Raw genomic sequence first — 24,912 nt, forward strand, 5'->3', positions numbered from 1 at the left:
GAAGTGCTAGAAAGGCCCCTGGCCTGAAAAGCTTTTGTTGGGGGTAGTGCAGAGACCTGGTTCCTAGTCTTGGTTCTGTCATGTGGCTATAACCAACTCCAGGCTATACAAGAAGAAGGCGTTATCGGGTTAATAATATCTCACAGTTATTGCAGGCTGATCAGGTGTGCAAACTCCTGAACGAGTATAAGATAAAGGCTAAATAAAAGAGGCAAATGGAATGATTTCAGGGCTCCAGAAGGATCAAAACCCTCTCACAGAATTCGAGATTCTCTCAAGGCTAAGACCAAGACCTTCTCTGGGTGGCCCATATTTATTTAGTTATCACAAGAAGGGAGGGGAGTACTCAAGAAGGGTGGAACCACTCAAGGACTTCTCCAAGTAAGGTATTAAATTAATCCACCCAGGAGTGAGATGCCTGAAGCTACAGTCTTTATCTAGTTGAGGTTGGATCCAGGTGTCCTTGGCTGTGATCTTGTTTTACCCTTTGAGGCTTTCCAGCTTCATCTGCCAATACAGGACTTAGTAGGGATCAGTGACTCACAGAGGTTCACTTACTATGAGTCCACTGCCCATCCCCAGGCAAGGAGCCAACATCTTGGACAGACCCACAAGTAAACATGAAAAGCCAGTTGGTTAATTTAAATCCTGGTCAAGGCTGCTTTGTAGTGATCACCATCAGATTGGACTAAACAGTCTCTAAAACTTCTTCCAGCTCTGTGGGTTTAGGATTGTGTGGTTGGTGAATTTGCTTTTGTGTCCTCTTATCCTTGCTGTCCACATAACCATGTCATCAATCTACTGTCTGCTTAGGATACCTGGTGAGGCCTCCCATCCTATGAGCCCACCTGCTCCTTCCATAAAAGCAGAGCTATTCTGTGTCCCTTCTGCCAAGTCAGTGAGAGTGGGAAGGGATGGCTAATCTGAAAACTAACATTCACTGTGCATAATCCAGCTAATGATTCAGTTCAGGGACCCATGGTGCCCTTGCCTCTCAGTGTGGGAGGAAAGCCATGGGTGTCAGGATGCCTATTAAGATCCCCTGTGGTGGGTAACTAAATCCTCCCCCAGCTACACGGGTCAGAGCTGAACTGGACACTCTGGTGGAGACAAAGGTAACACTGACATTTTTCCTTTAAGGCCTAAACCTCCTCTTCCTTGACCCCTGTCCTTTCAGGAGCTGCAAGTTCTCAGACATTCTGTCCCTTACCCTGCCTAGGTTCCTGCCATTCTGGGGGTCCTCAAGCCCCCAAGGTGAGCATATCACCAGGATCCCTTCAACAGATATTAGCAAAGTGGTTTCCAGTCTCCTACCAAAAACTTTGGCTTTTAAATTCTTTATTAGAGTAAAGCATCCCCTAGGAAGCAGGTGTACCATGGACTGTTAACAGTCACAGGTTGGCAGGGGTAGCTCTGACCTTGCATTTGCTTCAGCTGTCACTCTGAGGCCCCATTCCTCTGCTCTCTCTTCCTGCTGCTCAGCTTGTGCAGCTGCGCATAATGGTATCACAGCCAAGGCAGGCCTGGCTCCCTGTGCCTCTCTCACTAGCTGGAACTGGGGCTCCAGCCCAGTCCCCACTTCAGCCCAACTGCCTCTGGGTCATTGGTACTACAAATACTTTGCCACCTTAACCATGAGCTTGCCCTCTGCCCCTATTCCTGCAGTCAGGCCATCTGTCAAAACTGACAGGCGACTCTGTAGGTAGGAATGTCTGTGATGGAAAAACAACAGCAACAAAAAAGGACTCTTTTCTGTCTTCCTAACACCCTGGGCTGTTTCTTCCTTTCCTTTCTTCTACAAAGCAATGACTCCAAACAATTGAACCAAAAGTTTTAACCCAAATCAGTTTTTGTTTGGCAAAAGACCCAAAGAATCCATCAAAACCACTTTTGAAGTAGAACAAACCAGTACATTGGAGAATCACCATTTGATGAACAGGCTGTTTTGGTTTTATTTTGTTTTGGTTTTGGTTTGATTTGATTTTTTGTGACTGAGTCCTGCTACACAGTTCAAGCTAGCCTCAAACTCACAGCAGTCCTCCTGCCTCAACCTCCTGAATACCAGGATTCTACACGTGTACCGCCAAGGCTAGCTGGAAGGGGCTCACTGAGTGAAGCGTCACAGGGAAATAATTTAGTACAACATATTGTAGCCTTCAGTATACTCAGAAGGAGAGTTCGGTGAGGTGATCACTGGTTGCAGTAATAATTCCAAGGGGATGGCGTGGTGTGAACAAGCACCACTGTGTGAAGACTTAGAGCCTGTGGTCCCTTCTGACGCTTGCTAGCTTGGATATGAATGGTCTTTGGAGCCTCAGCTTCCCCACCTTTGACAGGTATAATAATACAGTCCCTGTTTGTCCCTCTGGCTTGTCGTTAAAAATCAAAATGGACGTGAATGCGTAATTCCTTGGAAAGCAGTAGGGACTCCGTCCATTCACTCAATGGCTGTTTGCTTAGCACCCTCTGAGCCTAGGCCCACGGAAGAGCCAGGGCTCCTAGGAGGAGCATGGGCCTGCGGCCCGTGGTGTTATCTGGTCATGCCTTTCCCATGTTGGGACTTCCATTTTTCCAATGCAGAAGAATTTAGATGTTCTGACTTACTCTTGTTGGGCTCGCTTCAATAAACTATCTGTGGGAGGTTTAAAAAAAAATAATTGAAGCTGGTTCCTAACCTGGTAGTTCCCGCAGCGTCCCACGCTCCTGGGTTTGGTGGGTGCCACTCGCTCCCAGCCTGCTTCCTCCCTTCTGAGCTCTGCTTTTAGCTCCCTGCCCTCTTACCCACCCCCAGTGATGATGAAAGGGCTTTATATTTGGTGCTTTTATTTATCCAATGTGCATTTAAATCAGTTCTCATCTAATCCTCATAATGCTGCGAGGCACTTAGGGCAAATGGTCCATTTGAAAATGGAGAGAAATGGCTTTCTCACGCTTACACACTGCGGTAGCAGGAGGGGCCAAAACTGGGCGACAATTGGTGCACCATCTTCTTGAGGATGTCTGCCTGGTCTCTGGGTTGCAATTAACCTGTCCTTCATCTGAATGTCCCTGTCACCGTTTCCTGTCCCGTAGCCTGCATTTTCTAACATTCATTGTTCTCTGCTCTTACGTGTATTTGTGTCTGCATCTTTTCTCTCCCAGGTGGAGAATCCCTTGCTCTCGTTCCTCTTGAGTTCTCCCTTTGAGTCTGACCACTGTGCCTGAGACATGGCCCTCAAATACTTTTGTTGACCGTACTGAACAGATAGAAAAATAGTCATCTACCAGTTCACTGCAGATAGGAAGCTGCTGCTGGGTTCATTGACTCCATGTGGCAAGAAGCCTTGAGTCTCAGAAAAAGAGCTCATCATTCTTCCAGACAGAGGACTTGTTAGGGTCAGACATATGCATCTGCTCTCCCTAGTGTGCTTGGAGAATGATATCTACAAGCCAGCTCCTCTACACTTAACCTTAGACTGAGGGTGTAGCTTAGGAGTAGAGAGCTTGCCTAGCACACACTGGGCCCTGGGTTGAATCCCTAGTACTACTAAAAATAAACAGACTTAACTTTTCCTGAAGTTTGATGGGTCCTGGTTTTCTTTGAAGAAGACTGGGTTCACCTGGGCTGCAGCTAGCACCTTTCTGTGCTTATAAAAGAGATTTTCCTTTTTCCAGACTGATACAGCCCAGTGTCAGGGATAGGCTAAATGGTCCAGCTAGGGACTGGATTGAGCTTCAGAGCTAAGTATGACCCACCCAGCACTCTGGAGCAGCCTGGCTCTCACCTCCTCCATCTTTCTCATGGGTGGACAACATGTGTTTTCACTTCCATATCCCTTTATGTGGCAAGGGCCTGCCATGGGGCAGGGGCCTGTTATGTTGGTATAGGGAAGGAGATGCCAGAGCAAATGGACTTCTCTGCAGTAATGAGCACCTGACCACACTGGGCTCCAAGCCACAGCTGGGTAGCCTTCTGTGTACTTCCGCCACCCCACCTCTGCAGTATTTGCAAGGTCTAGAGGGCAGCTAAGGGCTCTGTAGCCAAGAAGTGGGGAGATGCCTTGGGGTGGCAATGCTCTGATGGTTTCTCAGCAGAGGCAGCCTGGAAACACAGCTGCCTGTGTTATTACACATCTGACTAATGTGTGACCCTGAACAAGTCCTTTTTCTTACACACCTGATTCCTAGAACAAGAGACCTGTAAAAGACCTCATAACTGCCTTGTTTGTCCTTTTCGCTTCACAGATGATAAAACCGAAAAGGGACCAGCCCTGCTGGTCAGACACAGTAAGCACTGAGCATTGTTTTGATGCTGTGTCCACTATTTTTGCTGAGCCTCACTTTTCAGTTATATTGCCCATCCAATGGGCGTGGTCCTATCCATTCCTCTTTTTCCCTAGGGCTCTTGCTAGGGTCAAATGAAAGTGTGGATGTCAAAGTGCCTCCAGAGGTACAAAGGGCTAAATCACTAACAGCTCTTTGCCTCAGTAGATGCCGTGGTAATAATTGGCAGACATGATGAGAACCCAACTTGACATCATGGCCCAGGTGCAAGTCATGAGCCCCTACCTTAGCCTGGCTTCCCTGCCTACGGTCCTATTTAACTTCCTGTCTGCCCATTTCCTCAGCAGGCCTGCTAATTAGTTCCTTGTTATTTGTGTCAAGAAGAGGCAGCTGAATGATCGGAGCATGTTTTCCTTTGAATCTGTCCTATTAGGAAGTAGATGATCTCAAAAGAAAAAAAAAAAAAAATGTCGTTAATGACTTCACTGAGCCCTATGTAAACTCCAAGAAATGTCAAGACCCCTTCGGAGAGCACACAGAGCACCCAAGCTGCATGTTGACAGCCTGATTAGTGGTGCGAATGCATCCCTTCAGGAAAGGCCACCCATGTCCTGGAAAAAGAACCACCTTTGATTCTGCTGCAGAGCCCCTGCTGGGGCTCCCAGAAGACTGCCAGACATCTGGCTATGTGGGGGCATGGGTGGAAAATAGGAAAGAAAGGAAGAAGAAAGGGCTCATCTCAGTCCAGGCAATGAGAGGGCTTGTATTTTGGATGCATCATTGAAGTAATTCTACATTTTCTGTTAGACTGGCCTGCCTTTGAGCTCCAAGCCCTATTTCATAGCTTGTGTCTTCTTACTTCATTCACAATCATAATGCTTCTACATGTTGCCTCCATGTCTCATTAGGATTCCTTAAAAAAAGCAAGTAGTTCAGGAATTCTCAAAGTGTGGTCCCAGACCAGCAGCATAAGCTTTACCTGGGAACCAATTAGAGACATAGATTGTCAGGTCTCATCTCTCTCATCTCAGACCTCCTGCATCAGAAGCTGTGAGAGGTAGGCTCAGCCATGTATGTGTCTGCCAGCCTCCAGGGGATTCTCATGCTCCTGACCTCTTAAGGGCCCCTGATCTGAGTGGCCTGTGACAGAGGATCCTCCTGATGTGTTTGCTGATGTTCCGTGCTGTGGTTCTCACATTTCACCACAAAGATGACAGAGATAACTGGGTGAATTTGAAGCAAGGACCATAACTAGGACTGGCAGCTGATGGTGGGGGCTTGAGGCACGGGATGGCTTTGTCGTATCTCTGTCAACATTGCCTATTCCACCATAGCACAGTTGGTGGAAAGCTACACAAACCAAGGACGTACACCAAAAGGAGTCTGGTTCTGCTTAAGCATGAGTTTGACTGTTAATCAGAGTGATTTTAGAAAACACATACTACCTTAGTGAAATAGTAAATTGTTTCTGTTTCACTAAGATGTTATTTTAAAGCAAAAACATTGGTTTCACAGTTCAGTAAGAATAAGCGTTTGAGGGCTCAGCAAATTACTATAGTTTGTTAAGGCTATGATTTGATTCAAGGCCCCAGAGGAGGCAAAGAAGTACCTGAGATTGAACACAGACAGCCTGCTTACAAAGCAGCGCTCTGGCTGGCAGGACTTGTGCTGCTGATCAACCTTGCTTCCCCCATCTTCTGGCTGCTTGGCCAGCCTTTGATGGCTCCTCATGCCAGGATAACCTGCCCCATCTGCCTAAGAAGACACAGAATGCACCCGTAATCACAAATTCCTTTGAAATTGAAGTGAGGACAAAGAATGTTTATTTCTGCAGCTAACATAGGGTCTTTGCAAGTGACCAAGAAGTACCTTTTTGGTGTCGATGGTCTGATATCTGTGGTCTGGATAGGTGGATGCTCTCCATGTGGCAGGTGGTAAGCCTTAGGTGCAGGATCAGGGACAGACTCGCCTAGAACCCCAGAATAGGACTGTATTCCATAGTGCTGGTATTGTGAGGGGCCCAATCACCCATAGAGGCCTTGAGAAAATGGGCTCATGAAAGGGCACCTTGCCAAGGGACCAACTAGCAAGGAAGGTCACTTTCTTCTTAAGCTGCTAAACATGTTATTCCAAATCAGTGGAGCTGAAGAGATTTATTTAAAAGACTATGAAATATCCTCTTTTAAAAGGGAAAATATGGCTCAAGGAATTAGAACAGAGGTTGTACTAGAGAGGAAAGTGTCCCTGAACATTTTGGCAGACTTGGGAAGCTAATTTTGTGGGCTTTTAGTACCTCTCTGCCCACTTCTCAGTGCAGAAGAGGTCCTAGGAGCAGGTACTCCACTCCATCCCCACACTTCTTGGAGTTCTGTCTTTCCACACTGAGAAGAACACCACAGCTGGGAAGCAGCCCCATAGGCTTCAGGGGCAATGTCATACATCTTTAACAGCCAGCAAGGTCCAGGTACCAACTAATCAGAGCAGAAGCCTGTCAAGAATCCTGAGACAGGGTCCTGGAGATACTCGGCTTACCAGGAATTAATCCTTTACTGCCAAATGAAAGTAATGAGCGAAGGAGTAGGAACTTGGAACAGTAGCTTCTTACTAACCAGTCTGAAGGTATTTCATTATTCTGACAACAGGTCTGGCCGTGCATACCAGCCATGCCTTGCCGCTGCCTCTTCCAATCAAAGCTTACCCTTTGGAATACGCCTGTGGGTCTGCTTCTCCCCTGGGGGTGAGCCGCTGATTCAAGGCCCCAGAGGGATCAATGGCTCCCTCCAGAGAGTGCCAGCCTACTCATCCACCTGGTACTCACCTCTCAGTTAGAGCTGCCACCTCCTGTGGCAAACACCAAAGTTCCAGAAGAATTTAAGAAGCACTCAGCCTGCTAGGGTTGCTGGAAGGGAGCTAGTGTTTCACGGAGTGCTGATGTGCTGTGACAAAGTCTTCGTTATCTGGAAAGTATTTTTAGTTTACTCTTACTTTTAGAGTTTATCTTCCTTGGATATAAAATCCTGAATTTATGAGATTTCTTTTTCCTTTTCAGTATTTAAAAAAATGTCCTTGGTTTATTTCCTATCCCTATTACTTCAGAAGTCTGTTTTTTCTCGTAACATAATTCCCCTCTATGTAGTATGTCTTTTCATTTAGGCTGCTTTCGAGATTTTTCTCTTAATCTTTAACTTTCAGCAGCTTGACTCTGCTGTACCCAGACGTGGTTTGATTTGTATGTATGCTGTTTGGGGTTCAGTGAACTTCTTGAATCTGTAAGTTGATTTTTTTCCTACTAAATTTGGGACATTTTCAACTTGTGTTTCCGTCTCACATTTTCTCTGTTTATCTTCTGGACCTGATTATTTGTGTATTCGTTTTCATGGTATTATCACAAAAGACTGCCTAGACCCTTTCCCCCAGTTTTCTTTTTCCTCGTAATGTATTTTTATGGTTCTGCCTTCAACTTTGCTGACATTTTCTTCTTCTGTCTCTTATTCACCCAGTGAATTATTTTGGATAATGTTCTTACCTGTTCTAGAATTTGATTCTTTTTTATTGGTTTAATTCATGTGCTGAGATTTCCCCCTCTCTTTACTTATTGATATGGTATTTTTCTTTAAGTCCTTGAATATACTTATAATGCTGTGAAATCTGCTCACTCCATGTCTTGGGCACTGCAGGTTCTCATTTTCTATTGACTATCTCTTTTTTCTTGAATATGGTTCACATTTTCCTGCTCCTCGAGATTCCTGGTAACATTTGGTTGTTGCAGGCTTTGAAGTTGATACTCTGAAAGGAATCTGAATTGTGTTGTTCTTCCTTTGATGAATGGAACTTTGTTCTGGTATGCAGTTAATTTACTGATAGTTCTCTTGTTCTATCAAGAAATGGTTTTAAGCTTTGATGGGGAGACCTAAAGTCATCCTTACTTAAGGGCCTGATCCTTAATCCTGTGGTATGGCTTTTCTGTTGTCTACCTCGATGCTGCAATATTAATAAAGTTTTCCTGTCTGGCTGAAGTGGAATGCCAGTGTCTTCCAATACTCTGTGACCTCTACTATCCTATTCTCTCAGTTTCAAAGCATCTGCTTTCTGCTAGACCTTGCCAGAGTTTCACCATGTGTACATTTGGCCCAGCCTTCAGCCAGAGATCCATGGCTCAAACTTGAGGACCACCTAGCAAATGCCTTCCTCTCTGGTACAGCCAGGGAGAGTAGCAGGGTGGAAAAAAAGCTCATTTTTTGGTGTTAACTTCCTTTCTCTCAGAGATCCTTCACAACCTATTGTCCATTAGCTGACAACATCTGCTGTTGTGTTTTGTCCAGGTTTATATTTTCTTTTACAACAGGAGTACACATCTAATCCAGTTATTCCATTATGATCAGAATTGGTAGTCCTAGCATTTAAGGATGGTAATGGTGAAAATAATTGATTGCTTTTGAATGTTAGATTGCAAGCACCTTGAAGGAAGTGTTGATGGTTGCTTTTTTCTATATCTTCTACAGCATTCTTCATGAATATTATTAAATGGGAGACCCTGGGGATAGAGTGTTAAATAATGTGCTCTTGTTTCCCTTTGTTCCCTTTGTATCTGAGATCTGCCAGTGCTATGATTTGGATGTAATTTGTCCCCAAAGATTCATATGTTAGAGGTTTTGTCCCCAGTGTGTAGGCAGCGGCTGAAGCTGGAAATTGATCACATGTATGGGCGAGTTAAGGCAGGTCAGAGAACAAAGAGTGCCCGAGGCAATCCACATGGACAAGCTGCTTCAGTCCAGAGAACACCAAGCCTTGAGACAATCCAAGGAATGGGTTGCTAGGCAAAGTGCTGTCACATGACACTAACCCACCAAATGTATAAATAAATACACTACAATGGTTGAGCAGTTCCTTTCCTCCCATAATGAGAAAGAACTCCACCTGACCTGTCTGTCTCTTATCTTTATTTCTCCATCCTCTCACCATTCTTCTGCCTGGGAACTTCAAGAACTGTGTGGGCCTTGGCACCAGTGTGTTGATATTCAGAAGTGGTGGGACCTTTAAGGGCTGGGGCCTGGTGTGAGGTCATTAGATCATGGAAGACCCTGGTCAGTTCTTGAAAAAAGGTCATTATACAAGAGTAAGCCTGGCCCCTCCTTTTCTCTGGCTTCCTGTCTTACCACGTGATCTCTCCCTATTGCACACATTCTCATCATGATGTCATCCACCATGAGGTGACAAAACCAGGGGGACCCTCACCAGAGCCAGAACCATGCTATTTAAAATATCAGCATCCAAAACTGTGAGTTAAATAAATTTATTTCCTTCATAAGTTACCTAGCCTCAGGTGCATTATCATAGTAACAGCAGAAGGACTAATACAAGTGATAAGAGGACTCCTATCAGAGAGCATCATCAATCTTGGTGGGAAGGATCCCAACCTTCCTGTCTTTGAACCAGTCTCTGCACATGGGTACTTCCAAGTTGCAGATGTCTTAGGAACATGATACTCCCACTCTACAGGCATAGTTCCCTTTCTTACACTGAAAAATGGTGATTAGAAAAGTCAATCAAATCCTTCTCTATTTCTCTAAAATACAGTTATTTAGCCTTCTTGTGGTGGACTATTGAGAACATGGTAGAAGAGACAGAAGGTTCAGGGGATGAGGATCATATTGCTATGACTTTCCTAATTTTTGTAGCCATCTTCTAGATCAGAATCATATATCTTTGCCAGGTATGGTGGCACACTCCTATTACCCCGGCACTTGATAGGCTGAGGCAGGAGGATCCCCATGAGTTCAAGGCCAGCCTGGGCTACATAGTGAGTTCAAAGCCAGACTGAACTACATAACGACACCTTGTCATGCACAAAAAAGAATCATATATTTTTGAGCTGGAAAAGACCTACCTTTATCTCTAGCTTCATTTGTGGCCACCCCACTCACCTTGTGTTATAATATCACCAACTTGTCATCATCACCTAGAAAATTCCATACTCAGTGACAGCTGTGCTCCCACACCCTGTTCCCTTTGCTCCCACATAAACTCCTACTTATCCCTGTGGATCCTGCTGAAATGCCCCACATCCGCTGATGCACTGCGCTGTTCCCCAGGAGAAAGTTAATCACCCCTTCCTCTGGTTGCCCAAAGCAGTTATCCCACGTTGTTGTGATAATCTGTGTGCACACCTCTTCCTACATTGACCCTGTGTGTCCTGGACTAGAGAGTATGTATCATTTAATATTCCTGACATCTAACACATAAGTGCTCATTAATAAACAAGCCACATCGCTACCTTTCTACTAAACAAAGCATTCTCAAGAGCCTCCAGAATAGAGCATAACTTCTTGTCCCTAGGGCAGCTTGCAGATATTTTCTGCCCTCTGTCATGTCCAAGAGTTCTGCAAGCTAGAACTCTTCAACTCTACACAGTAATATCAGGCACTGTTCTAAATGCTTGACAGTTGCTAACCTGCTTAACCCTAATGTAATAGGTGCTATTGTTGTCCCCATTTCACAGATGGAGGCAGTGAGGCACTGAGAGTAACTTGTGCAATGTCCCTGAGCTGAACGGCAGTTGGATTTTGGAGCTCAGCAAAGGCTGGCTTTAGAAGCCAGCCCTATGCCCCACTGCTTTGGTAGTGTTGAGGTGACAGCATTTTCAGAGCTCACACTAGGCTGACTGCCCTTTCAGTGACCTCTTCCTGCTTGTCAGATCTTTTCCTAAAATGTGTCTCCCAAAGCAGAGCTGTGTGATTTCAGCAGCACAGAGTCAGTGGGAGTGTGACATCTCTGCTCTGTAAATGACACACCACTCATGCTGCCAAGGTTTTTTTTTGCAGTGTGTCACACTGTGGGCTCATACTGAGTTTATAGCCAACCAACTTCTTTTAACTCTGTATTCTTTGTTTTACATTTATGTGGTTGATTGTTAAGTACAAGACTTTCTTTACCTTTGTCTCTTCACCTTCTTGGTCTCAAATAGTCCAATCTGAGGAGATCTTTTTGAATCTTTTTTTCTATCGCATAGTCTTGTCCTTTATGACTTCATAATCTATAAGCCTTTATTCTAGGATTTCACCCATATGGCTAATTAAAACATGGAAAATATATAAAGAGGTTAGGCTAAACACCCAGCCACATGGCCACTAAACACTTTCTCCAGGTCGACACTGACCCTTGAACTAATATTCTTTTGGTTCAGTTGTCCAACCAGTTATTGATTACATAACTACGTAAGTATGTAGTTATCTAACCCCTGCTTTTCCATTGTCCACAGAGAGCTCCTAAGAGATTTAGCTAAGTGCTTTATGAAAATTCAAGGACACTGTCTATAGAATTCTTTCATTCCGGTTTATTATAATTTTGAACTCATCCTAGAGTATTTTTGAACAGCCAAATTCATACCACATGACCAACTATAACACTTTAATTCCTAGATACACAGAGCACAGATGTTGGCAAACATCACCCATTTACTTACTGGAAACCTGATACATGAAAATCTAAACTTACAAAATGGTGTTGAAGCTTAGGGTATGGCTAAATAAACTAACGTTCACCCACTAAACAGAATGGTACAAAAGTATTTTCTTTGATGTTTTGACCAGTTTTGCAGTCACATGAAATATTTTTATGTAATAATAATGAGTTTAAAAAGCATGATACAGAATTGTATAGATAATATCATCATAACAGTGTAAACAAGGGGGAAAAAAGCTAGAAATAAGCTAGAAATAAAACCCTCAAAATATTAACAATAGTCAGACAGTGCATGCCTTCTTCCTTCTCGTTGTTCTTCTATAATTCTCTCAAATGTGCAAAATGAACATGCACAGTTTTATCATAGTAACTTTTCAAGTGAGAGTTGGGGACGGGTCCTGCAAAATAAGTTTACCAAGAATACACTTACTGCAAAAAGAATAGTAAACTTGAATTATTCAGTTTCCCAGAGAAAAGGCCCAGGAGTATGTGTGCACTGACCCTGCACTGTGTTCTGCGCTCAGGGTGTGTGTGTGCGTGTGTGTGTGTGTGTGTGTGTGTGTGTGTGTGTGTGTGTCTTACCTCCCTTCCCCAAGTGGCAGCCCTGCCTCAGCTGCTGCCTCTGAGGGGACTCTGGGGCAGGCTTATCTGGATGAATGAACCACAACGATGGAAGCAGGGTGGACCCTCCTCCTCCAAGGTAGAGTGGGCAGGTGCTGACTGCTACCGTGGGAATCTGAGCAAGCTACTTACCCTGTCTCAGGCTGACGCCATCCCCTCATAATAACAGATTCTGCTTCATGGGGCTGTGGGAGCCATAAATCAAATAATACGTAAAGTGCTTAGCCCTGTGTCTGGCATCTGGAAAGCACTCAGTAAATAGTAGCTATTTTTTCCCATGATTCTTAATAGGTTCTCAGGAATCTAAAGTTCCACCACTAGCAGTAAATTTTATTGGGATGGTTTCACTTTCTCTTCTAAAATACAAATGAAGTACGTGAAGAAGAGTGGGAACGAATAGGAAAACCTTTGCTTAGACAAACTTGTCAAAGGGGTTGATGAAGAAGTCCTGGGTTTGCAGTATGAAGTCAGGAGGGAATTTAAGCCAAAACCATATCAGAATAGGGAACCCTCTTAAATTTTGACACTTGCAATTTGACCTGTCTTGTTCTAGTACTGAAGTTATGCACTAGGGAGGACATTCAAAGTATTTAAAGATTGGTGAGCTTTGGGACCAACCAGTCAGAGCAGACACTGGCAAAAACCAATCCAAACAGAGAGTGGCTACAGGCCCTCATCACCCCTGTAAAGCCTAGAGAGCAGGGCCTGCCTCTCTGGAGCTGCACTGCCAAGGTCCGCCAGTGACCTCCATGCCCAGCCATGCAGAGCTGCCGCTAAGAGACCGGTCCTGGAGTCAATTTGGAAAGGGACAGGCCTTGGTCCCACAGCTGCCTGAACATTCTTATTCTGGCCTCCTCCTCTTCAAAGACATCATGTGTGCCTCCTGCTGTCCATCAGATCCTCCTGACAGATCCCCCTATTTTCTGGATGAAAGCAGCAGGAAAGGAGAAGCTGTTCCTTGCTTTTTCTCCTGTGCCCTGCTGGCCCCTCTTCTGGTTCCCAGCAGACATGGCTAGAAGACTTTCTGCAACCTGGGGAACCTTGGGGTATGGTTATGAAGATTTTTTTTATTTTGCAGTATTTTCTGCATAGAATTACTACCATCTGTAGAAAGCATACATTCTCCAGCAGTGATCTTGTAAAGTTGTGGTCTACAGGTCTCCTTAGGGATGAATTGTCCTCATTTTCAATCCCTGTGCCTTATATTATGGAATGATAACCTGAGTTCCCTCTGAAGGAGAGCAAGCTGAGAGCACAGAACAACCTGTCTGACCTGGCTTCGCAGACCGAGGAGTCAGTGTATAAAGGTGGTTTTCAGTAGCCCACAAGCTGAATTCAGGGGAGCCAGAGCCAAAAGGCCTGAGGTGTGGGGCTGTTTCTGTGTGACCTGTTGTCCTTCCTCTCTTTTCCAGTCACCAGCAGCCCACCTGACCTTGCCCCTACCAAACCCCACATGGGTCAGAAGTTAGTAAGAGGATGCGCACAACCGATGCGCCTGTAGCTGGGGGATCAGTGTCTCATCCTCCTGTGAATTCACAGTACTGCTCCCTGGAGGTTCTTTTCCACCTGTGATAATTCTGGATCCTCCTTCCAAACCTCTGGGGCAGGCAAGTCAGGTTAATGATTGTTCTTTCTGGATAGAGGAAGACAGATTTGGGAGCTCATCCATGGCCCCACTGCAGACAGGCTGAGCCAAGACAGGCCTACATCGGGTGAGGTCAGGGGAGCTGGAGAACTGATGGAAGGATGGCTGCAGAACTTAGCACTCTCTTGGTCACCTGTGTGAGGAGACGGGAAGGGGGAGTCATGGCGTGGAGTGCTAGCAGCTGCTTTTCTCATGAGGGACCTCGAGGAACAGGGCAGCTCTCTGACCTTCCTGGGCCCCACAGTCAGCAGAGATGGAGCCGGAACAGGAAATGATCACCCCTGTATCCTGGACCCCTTTCTCCCTGTGGTCCCTGCCCTGTACTTAGTCTCCAGCCTCCCCTTGCCCCTAGCATCCCTCCTGCTGGCCTCCGCAGCATCCACATACTGCTGTCTCCTTCATTCTCATCCACGAGAAACTTACCACGGACCAAGCTTTAGGAGCACAGATTCCCCCCAAGAGATGCAGAGCCCCTGACCCAGCATGCAGAGTGGCAAAAGGCCAACAGCCACAGTAGGAAAATGCTTTTTATTTCCCTTTAAACTCTTTTTTCTTACAAATGACGTCATTAAGATCTAATTAGCATGCCATATAATTCTCTAAAGTGTATAATTCAATAGTGTTTAGTACAGACTTGCATATACATCACCAGAATTGATTTTAGAACATTTTCATACTTTACAAAGAACATAGTCCCCTAATTGTCAGCTCTCCACCAGAGCTCCTCAGCCATGCCCCTATCTTAGGCAAGCACTGTCTACTTTCTGTGCCTAGAGATTTGCCTACTCTTTCATTCAGGACACTTTCAAGGTTTATCCATGTGGCAGAAGCAGATGTGAGTACTACTCTTTATGGCCAAACAATATTCCATCGCATGGATATATCATATTTTGTTTACCTGTTTATCAACTGATGACATTTGGATTGTTTCTACTTTGGGGTTATTAATAACGTTGTTGTGAACACTTATATGTGGGTTTTTACATGGAAATTATTTTTATTTCTCTTGAGGAAAACATGAACAGCATTATTGTGTCATGTGGTACTGACTGGAGAGCTACCAGGCTGTCTTTCCAAGTTGTTATACTGTATTATATTCCCTTCAGTAATGTACAAGGGTTAACTTCTCCACTTCCTGACACTTGTTTGTTTAATTGTAGTAACTCCAAAGAGTGTGAAGTGGTATTTCATTGCAGTTTTGATTTATGTTTCCCTGATGGTTAATGATGTTAAGCATCTTCTCATGTGCTTCTTGGCCATTTATGTTTCTTTGGGGAGCAGTCTCTTCAGATTCTTTGCCCACTTTTAATTGAGCCATTTGTTTTTTATTATTAAATTATAAAAGCCTTTTATAGTAGTCTAAATAGTACACTACATACAAGTAGTCTAAATTCAAGTCCCTTATTAGGTAAATGACTTGGAAAAACAATTTCAACCTAAATTCTGTGGGGTTTCTTTTTACTTTTTGATGTTGTCCTTTGAAACACAAAAGTTTTTCATTTTAATGATTTTGATTTTTTTGTTTGTTGCTTTTGTTTGTTGAATAATATCTAAAAAACCATTGTTTAATCCATGTGTGCCTATGATTTCTTAAAATGTTTTTTTGATACAGGGATTGAGTCCAGGATGTCATGTATGTGATGCAAATGCTCCACCACTGAGCTATATCTCCAGCCATGGTTTCTTAAGGTGTTATTGTTTTAGCTCCTACATTTAGGTCTTTGATCTATTTTAGTTGACTTTTTCATATGGTGTGAGATAGGGATTCCACTTCATTCTTTTGCGTATAGAGATCCAGTTGTCTTAGTACTATTTGTTGAAAACACTACTTTTCTCATTAAATTGTTTTAGAATCTCTGAAAATATAAATACTGTAAATGTGAAGGTTACTTTTTTATATCCTCAAATTTATTCTATTGATCTATATGTTTCTCTTGTGCCAATATTAAGTAATCTTGATTGTACAGTTTTGTAGCAAGTTTTGAAATCAAGAAGTATGAATCTTTCAATTTTGTTCCTTGTCAAGATTTTTTTAGATATTCAGACCATAAAAAGTAAGGGAGTGCTGACACTTGCTATAACATGGATGAATCTTGACCACTATGCTAAGTGAAAGAAACCCAGCACAAAAGATTACATATTGTGTGATTCCATGTATGATATGTACAGAATAAGTAAATCCATAGGGACAGAAAGTAAATTAGTGATGCCCAGATGGGAGAAAATGAGATATGACTGCTGATAGGTATGAGATTTCTTTCTAAGGTGATGAAACTATTCTGGATTTGGTTAGTACAGTTATACAACCATAAGTCTATACCAAAAACTACTAAATAATACACTTGAAAGTGGTGACATGCTAATTGCATCTCAAAAAATAATTTTAATCTTAATCTGAACATACCTATATCTATTAAAGAAACTATATATGTGGTTTAAAATCTCCCACAGCAGGGGGGAGGGGGCAGGCGGAGGCCCAGTAGCTAAATAGTTTCACAGGTGAATTCTAGAAAATATTTAAAAAGAAATAATACCAAACTTTTTCAACAAATTAAAGGAAATATTTCCCAAATCATTCTAAGTATCACTGATTGTTAACAAAAACCTGTATAAGAAAAAAAAATCAACAGATTAACATTTCCCATTAATATAGGTGTGAAAATTCCAAACAAAATTTTAGCAAATTGAAATCAATAATAAGTAAAATATAATACATATTGACCAACTGTATTTTTCCCAGAAATGCAAGTTCTGTTTAATAGTTGAAGATCAATATTATCACTATTTTGGAAAATGGTTAAACAATTTCTTTAAAAGCTAAACTTACATCTGCGTATGATCCAGACATTTTGCTTCAATACATTTATTCAAAGGAATGAAAGCATATGAGCATACAAAGACATATACAAATGTTCATAGCAGCATTCTTTCTCATAACTCAAGACTACAATTTATGTGAATGCCATCAGTATCCAGATGAACAGACTGGTATACCCAGACAGTGGAATTACTACTTCTCAGCAATGAAAGATAATGATAATTCACAACAATAGGATGAGTCTCGAGATAATTGTGAGTGAAAGAAGCCAGCCAGACATAAATCCATGGAATAAATACCATAAGTATCCATTTTGCATATAATTTTCAAAAATTCAAACTAATCTCTAGTGAGAGAATACAAATTGGCAGTTGCCTAGGATGGGGAGAGGTCACCAAGGGGCATGCAGAAACTTTTGGGGGGAGATGTGTTTGTTGATTATTTTGATTAGTGATGGTTTCACAGATGTTTATATATGTGAGAACATCAAAATTGTATACTCTGAAATATGTGTAGTTTCTTATATTTTATTTCTATGTAGGTATAGCTCAATACACTTGTTTTATAATAAAATTTTTTCAATCAACCAACATTTGAGTTCCAACTGTGGTCTAGATGCTTGAGATACAAGGCTGAAATACAGAGTGTAAACAAGTTCCTACCTTCATGGAGTTGATATTGAAGTAGGAAGCTTACAGAGACTGGGAATGTTCAACAGCCCCAGAGTTTGCCCACACAGCCTCCGATGGAGAAGTTTCCCTCCCTCTCAGAAGTGCAAGAGGACTGGCGCCCAAGCCAGAACCCAGCATGGAATGGATCTGCTGGCTTCTCCCTTGATGTCCCCTTTAGGCATCTGATCACCATCCATGCTCCACCCCTAACCAGCAGCCAGGGACCAGAGCCTGGTGGTCCCTTGTCTGAGAACACACACAGAGACCACGGAACAGAGAGGGCCACTCCGGCGTGCAGATGGAAGAGACGGAAGTGGAGAAGGACAGTCAGGGATTGCAGAGACTTAGAGCAAGAGAGCTTTCTGGTTAATGTTTCCAGTCCTTTGGAGGTTTAAGGCCATCCTCACCCCAAATCTCCGGTAACCCACCTGGATGAAAACCCTCTTTGCTTTAACTCTTTTGAGTGGTTTCTATTATTTCAACCAAGAATGGTGTTGACTTCTGCCGTTCCTTTGGACAGGGAAGATAAGAGTCAAAAGACAAGAGCACTGGGGGAGGTATGAATGGACTGCGCATGTGCGAGCTGCACTGTGACCGCAAAGCCAGCTAGGAGGTGATGACCCAGCTAGGCAAGGACTTCTGTCCCAGCAGTCTGCCTGGAGACCTGGTCCACACATTCCAGATGAGAGGCTCTATGAGACCAGCCTGCATCCCCACCTTCTCGACGGAAGACAGTTCTGTTTACTTCACACCTTCAGATTGTGTTTAGGGGAGGATGCCAGGCTTAATGACCCTTCGATCCCTCTTCTGCTGGAGCATCATGGTCTCTGTGATGCGTGCGTCTTGACTTCATAGCGAGTCCTGCCAGGAAGCCAGCAGAACAGGGCTTCACAGGAATAAGAAAGTGGCTTCGACATATAGCAAAATACCAGTCACCAAGAGCCACGCAGGTCTTGGACATAAGGGTATGACTGCCAGGGAAGAAGTCAGAAGTCAACCCATTTAAGTATCCAGAGACCTCCCAAAAGGGAGCTCAGAAGAGGAAAGAGGAAGACATGACAGGAGGAAAGAAAGAAAAGAGAGAGAGGTGGGGGAGAGGCAGGAGAGCAAATTCCAGGGCCTGGTGGCCCCCACCCTACCCCACAGCACCTCTCAGCCCTCCAGAGAAGGGCCCTGCCTGAAGATGTGGTAAAGTCTGGACTGGGCTTGGCAGAGAAAAGTAGAGGACAGCGAAACAAAAACAAATCTCATCAGGAATTCCACTGCTTGTTGATTTTTTAACTTCAAATTAGTTTCCAGTCTGAACATCCTGTAGACCAAATGTAATTCAAGGTTTCCACTCTTCCACCTGTAGCCTTGTACCATAATAAACTAAAGTCCAGGAAGACCCAGCGGCTAAGGAAGTCATTCATTCATCGAAAATTAAATTCTGTTCCCTGGGTGCTGTGTACCAAGGCAGGAAATTGAATGGGGACATTTTAGGGATGTTTCCAGCAATGGGGGTTGAAACAAAAAGTCTTTTCTGCTGAACTCTCAAGTGGCCAGAACACGACAGCACTCTAAATAGCACCAAAAACTCTGTCCCCATTATAGTTTTTGTGACATTCTGCTTCCTTTTTGTTTTTGTTTTGTTTTGTTTTGTTTTTCCGGTACCGGGAATCAAACTCATGACCTTGTGCTTGCCAGGCAGGCGCTGTGCCGCTGAGCTAAATCCCCAGCCCCTCTGCTTCCTTTTTGAACAATGGATTTTCTGCTGAGATGTGGCTCTTGCTTTAAGCAAATCCTATCTTCCCTACTTTGTACTCGCTGGATGCCTAACGAGGGAATGTTTGTTCACTTTGCAAATCTGTCTCTCAAGCTGCAAGTAGACTGCAGCTCCCTTCAAGCTGGTGTTTTTGAAGTACATGGAGATTTTTCCTCCATCCAGCGTGGGCCCAATGAACACATCTGGTATCTGAAGTGAGTCCTGCTGGGGAAGCCAGAAGGACAGGGCTTCACAGGAATAAGAAAGTGGCTTCAGCATATAGCAAAATACCAGTTACCTAGAGCCACCCATCTCTGAGAAAGATGCCAGTCAGAGCCATCCAAGAAAAGTGGGTTCCTTCAGCTCAGCTTTGGCTGGTCGGGGAAGAGGAGAAAAGAGTTTGGACAGAGGCTGCCGCTTCTGAGCAGTGAGACCAAGGAGCAAAACCAGACGGTCCTGAGTCCCGGGGAGATTCCCTGCCTCAGAGTCTGCCACTGGTCTTTCCCTCAAAGCAGACTGGGGAGAGCTGAGCGGCTACGTGCACAGACAAATGCAGCAGTTTCACTGAGGTAGCAGCCACACAACTTACCATTCATCCAGGTAAACTGCAATCAGTTTCCTAACATCTTTATGACTCCAAAACAGGCAGCACCTATCCATCCACTAACCATCACTGTGTATTCACCTGGCCTCTACCCCACTTTCAGTCCTAAGCAACACTAATCTACTTTCCCCCTCAGTGTGCCCACTCTGGACATTTCACTGAAATGGAATCATACAATAATGACCCCTTGGGGACTGGCTTCCCTGATGCAGCATACTGGTTTTAAGATGCACCCATATCACAGCTGGGTATGGTAGCATGCATCTGTAATTCCGGCTAACTTTGGAGGTTTAGCCTCAAGTTTGAGGCTGGCCTGGATAACACAGTGAGACCTCATCTCAAAAACAAACAAAATGGAACAAAACGGAATCCTCCATGATATAGCATATACAAATATTTCATTTTTTATGGCCAAATAATATTCCATTGTATGGATATAATACATTTTGTTCAGTCTCTTCATCCATTGATAGACATTTGAACTATTTCCAGTTTCTGGTATGAGTAATGTTATGAATATTTATAGACAAGATTTTGCATGACATGCATTTTCACTTATCTTGTATATATACCTAGGAGTTGATAGAATTGCACAGTTCCTGACTTTTCCCTTGAAAGCCTTTATTTAGGTTAAAATGGGAGCATGCTTGCTTAGAGACTTTCAAAGTGACTGAATAACTGAACTGAATAAAGGCTCCAGTGAGTCCTGTGATAAAAACCTTACTTATTTCCAAGTTATCCAAATTTATTTGACATGAAACCTTGTCAGGAGGTACTGTCTAACAGAGATGAATAACATTTGGGAAGACCAAGTTCATCCAAGCCTTACTGTTAATGCTGTCTTAGGAAGTAACATCATGGGCCCTGGACTCTGGTCATTCTTATTATAAAGGAATCCTTGAGGTCCTAAATCAGGGCTCCAGGTTCCCATCTGGACAGTGCAGCTATGAGGGTCAGGGGAGGAGCAGGCAGGAAGGTGGGAGGCAGCTCTTCCCAGCCTTGCCTGCCTCGGCTGTGCAAGATCATGGACTTGACCTCCCCAGCCAGCACCTCTGAGCTCGCTTCTCCCCAGGGCCATTTCTCTTCACACAGTAGAAAGGGGAGATGGCAGCTTGCCCTCTGTCCTTGCCCTCTGTCCTCAAGTGGCACTTTCGAGTTGAGCTTTTGTGTTTCTAACTGGCTGACACACTAACTCTTGTGGTTCCAGGTGAGCTTTCTGGGCAGACTCCCCTGGTCTCCTCCTTGGCAGAGCATCTGGTGCTGACTGCTGAACACACTGAATTAGCACAGCCAGGAAGACGTTAGGAGACACAGACTTACATAGAGAAAACACAATTAAGACAAAAATGTAAAGAACTCTGAAGGGAGATTTTCAATAACAAAGGGATTCTGTACTGTGCAGACATGCTCAAAGCTCTTCTTATACAAACAGAAGTCATCTGTAATAGATGAGGTGAAGAAAGACGGTCGAGTGCTCTCAGAGCATTTCACTTTAGGGAAAATGCGAGTGTGTGTGTGTGTGTGTGTGTGTGTGTGTGTACAGAGAGAGGGAAAGAGAAACAGGAATCATATTTAGTTGTGATTCCCCTGCAGGAATGGGGTTGAAGGAATGTTGAAAATTGAAGAAAGGTATTCACTAAAGTTTCCTTCTTTAATGACTAAATCTTTAAAAATGAATCTACACTACTTCTGTGCCTAAAAAATTCAAATCAGGAGAAATCCGCCCCAATAATGGTTTGACTCACTGGCTGCACAAAGGAAGGACTCACGGTCAGGTGAAGTGTGACATTTTAGGTTCTACTTTTGATTGTGAAAGGAAAGGCTGACGCCCAGAGAAAGGACTCTTTCGCATCAGTCTGCAGGGGAGAGCAGTATTTCTCAAGCTACTTTTTTGTTGCCTCAGGGGTCACAGCACCTGGCTGTTGTCTGCCTGTAGGTCTTGGGCATCCCCACCAGCAGCCTCCCTGCAGGGCCTCGTTCAGTCCTGTTGGGCCCCTCTGCAACTCTGGAGGGAACTGGCCTTGTTCTCCCTGGAACAGCTGATGGATGCAAGATCTCCAGGACAGGCCACCCCTCTCAGTAGGAGACAATTCTGACAGCCAGGATTGAGTAGGAATCACTGTTAAGAGTCTGGGAGAAATAATGTGGGAGAGTAGCAGAGAATGGCCAGGCTCTCATTCAGTTTCTTAAAAATATCATGATCTTGGGCAGCTTAGGCACCTTCTGTAAACTCAGCACCTATAAAAGGGAAACAACAGCTGGGCGTAGTGGCACATGCCTGTAATTCCAGCACTCTGGGATGCTGAGGCAGGAAGATTATAAGTTCAAGCCCAATCTGGGTAACACAGTGACTAAGAAAGACCCTGTCTCAAAATAAAAAATTTTAAAAGAGGCTGAGGATGTAGCTCAGTGGGTATTCCCTCAGTGGGTATAGAAAAAGGAAAGAAGGAAAAGTATCAAGACTATAGAATTTTATAGGTTGATCTAAAGACCAAATGAAATGAGAATGCAGAATGTTTAGCAAGGAGCCTGGCAGGGAAGGAAACTTCAGTACACAGGAACTCTTTAGTGGTTATTAGATGGGATGGACCAGGGGCAGGTGGAGGAAGGAAAGCAGACAGACCAAGGCAGGCTAGAAATTGGGTGTGGGGGACTCGGAACAAAGACACCTGTTTCCATCAGCTTTGACCCAGTGCCCTCCTCCAGAGCCCCAAGGGCGAGGGCACTGGCTAGGAACAGCTGGCTGGCTCCCATGTGGAGCCTCAGTTTTGAACTCAAGCATAGGGACAGCAGCTCCTCTGTTTTGCAGCCTCATCCACCTGAACCACAGGCAAGAGGGAAGGTAAAATTGTCCTAAGCAGCTAAACAGATGAAGCATGGTCCACACAGGTGGGGAGTACACTGAACCTCAATTTGCCACCCTCGCTCCCCACACTCGTGTAATAAATTTCGTTATCTGTCAAATCCACAGCAGGTTAGAGGCAGCACGTGCAAACTTTGAGCGGAGAAGTGACAGCTGAGTGTCTGACAAGCAAGGAGACAGAAAATACATAAAAGCAGATGTAAGAATTCGCATTCCCAGCACTCAGGCTGAGCAGAGGAGCCTCTGAAAGCTGCACTGTGGTGACTCACACCATGCCTGATGCTTGAATCTGGACCATGTGGAATAATGGGCAGTTACATCTAGGTACTGTAGGAAGCTGCTGGGTGTGTACTGCTGATGCCAGCAGAGCCTTGAGTAGGTCGTACCTTCCAGTGGGCACAAACTTCCCTTGCATTGATTTCCACGTGTCTGGTTATCATTTGATTGCTGTGGTAATATTGTGATATAAGCAGGGCCCATGTTACTGTCTCCTATTTTATAGATGTGGAAACTAAGGCCTTGAATGGTGAAGAGACTTCTCCCAGGTTTATAACATGAGAGTGTGGAAGATGTGGTCATGACGGCAGGGCTTCTGACTAGAAGTCCAAAGTTCCTTCTCCTGCAGACATTTCCAAGCCACGTTCCTTGGAGCACCAGGGTCGGCGTAGGGTTGCAGGAGCTACAGCAGGATGCAGAGGAGGGAGGCCTGGGAGCAGGGTGGCAGCTCCCTGCCTCAGACGCAGTGAGAATGCCCAGTGTTCATCAGCAAAAGATTGCAGTGGGGAAATCATGAAAAGGTCTTGAGGCCCAGAAAAAATACGTAAGGCAGGGAGGGAAGAAAAGAAGGAAGGATAGGGAAGCCCTTTTGAAGCTACTGAAAGTGGTACCCTTACTATTTCGGGAGCATCTCTTTCCAAAAGATTAAAATCCAGAGAAAGTTGTAGATCTTCTGCTTTCTGGAAAACTGGATTCAGGTTCTCTAAGGACCAACCCAAGCAGGCTCAGCCTTCATTCTCCACCACCCCATGTGCACAGGGTCCTCGGGCCACCCAGGGCTACTGGTGTCATTTATAATCCTGGTCTCATGGGCCAGCTGTGTTCCTCCCGCTCCCCTCAGGAATCCCCTGTTCCTTCAGAGCTCTGCTGAAAGACATCTGGCAAAGTCCTAAATGATACTGTGTTAACTGAGCCTACTTCTGTCACATCCTGTCTTCTCCATCCAACACAGCCCATGTTAAGCTCTTCAAGGTTGGCCTGTGGCTGAATCTCCCTTGTGGGTAGTCAGTATCTAAGGCATGAATGACTGATGTCATTCTGCATTTCAGCATTGACCTCTTGCACACCCAGAATATTACCCCAGATACAGTCAGCTCTGAATCCAGGCATTCCACACCCACGGATTGAACCAATTTGCAGATCAAAAACATTCAGGAAACAAATTGTGTCTCTTCTGAACTAGTGTGGACTTTTTATTCTGGTCATTATTTCCTGTACAATACAATATAGCAACTATTTCCACAGCATCTGCATTGCATTGGGCATGATAAGTAATGTAGAGATGGTTTAAAGTCAACAGAAGGTTATATGCAAATACTGTGCCATCCTATAAAAGAGACTTGAGCATCTGCAGGTTTCGGTGTTTGTGGACATCCTGGAACCAATCCACCAGAGGTACTGAGGGATGACTGGAAGTTATTCTTAATATGGGGATATCAAGCCCCACCACAGACCGCTAGGAAGTGTCATTGGATAGTGGTCATATAGGTGATCACTAATCTATTCAGGAGAATCTGGCCTGCTCGCTTTTTGCCAACTTCCTGTCCTTCTGGCTTTTTACTCAATGTCCACACCACCCTCATGGGGAGACAGTAAGGGAGTAAATGTATCCAGATGTCAGACACTGACATGTCTTCACTGTCATCATCTCCACACTTAGGTAAAAAGCTCAGCTGGGCATTGTAAGAGGGAAGCCGTACTTACCTGGCCACTCTAAGAATGAAATACTTCCAACTGTAAGTTCTTGATCAGTGTCAGTGCTTTTTACGTTCCTGCTGTTTCTTGCCTGTCTGGCGCCAGTGAGCTTACCAGGAGAGCAACATAGACTAAAATCCTAGCAGGTCGGACAAAGCAACACAGCCCGCCAGTGTGGAACGTGCAACGTAGATTGGGTCTTCATGGAGAACTTCCCTTTTCCTGTCCATCTTTCTAACCCCATTTTTCTT

General features: G+C 44.3%; 1 protein-coding gene across 2 annotated transcripts in view; it reads left to right on the plus strand.

The window, feature by feature from the left end:
• Mapk4 (mitogen-activated protein kinase 4) overlaps positions 1-24,912 on the plus strand; it is a 150,580-nt gene that overhangs the window by 96,937 nt on the left and 28,731 nt on the right. The gene's annotated exons all lie outside the window — the stretch shown is intronic.

This window comes from Chinchilla lanigera, unplaced genomic scaffold, assembly GCF_000276665.1.
Source record: "Chinchilla lanigera isolate Chin_1 unplaced genomic scaffold, ChiLan1.0 scaffold00001, whole genome shotgun sequence".
Taxonomy (NCBI): domain Eukaryota; kingdom Metazoa; phylum Chordata; class Mammalia; order Rodentia; family Chinchillidae; genus Chinchilla; species Chinchilla lanigera.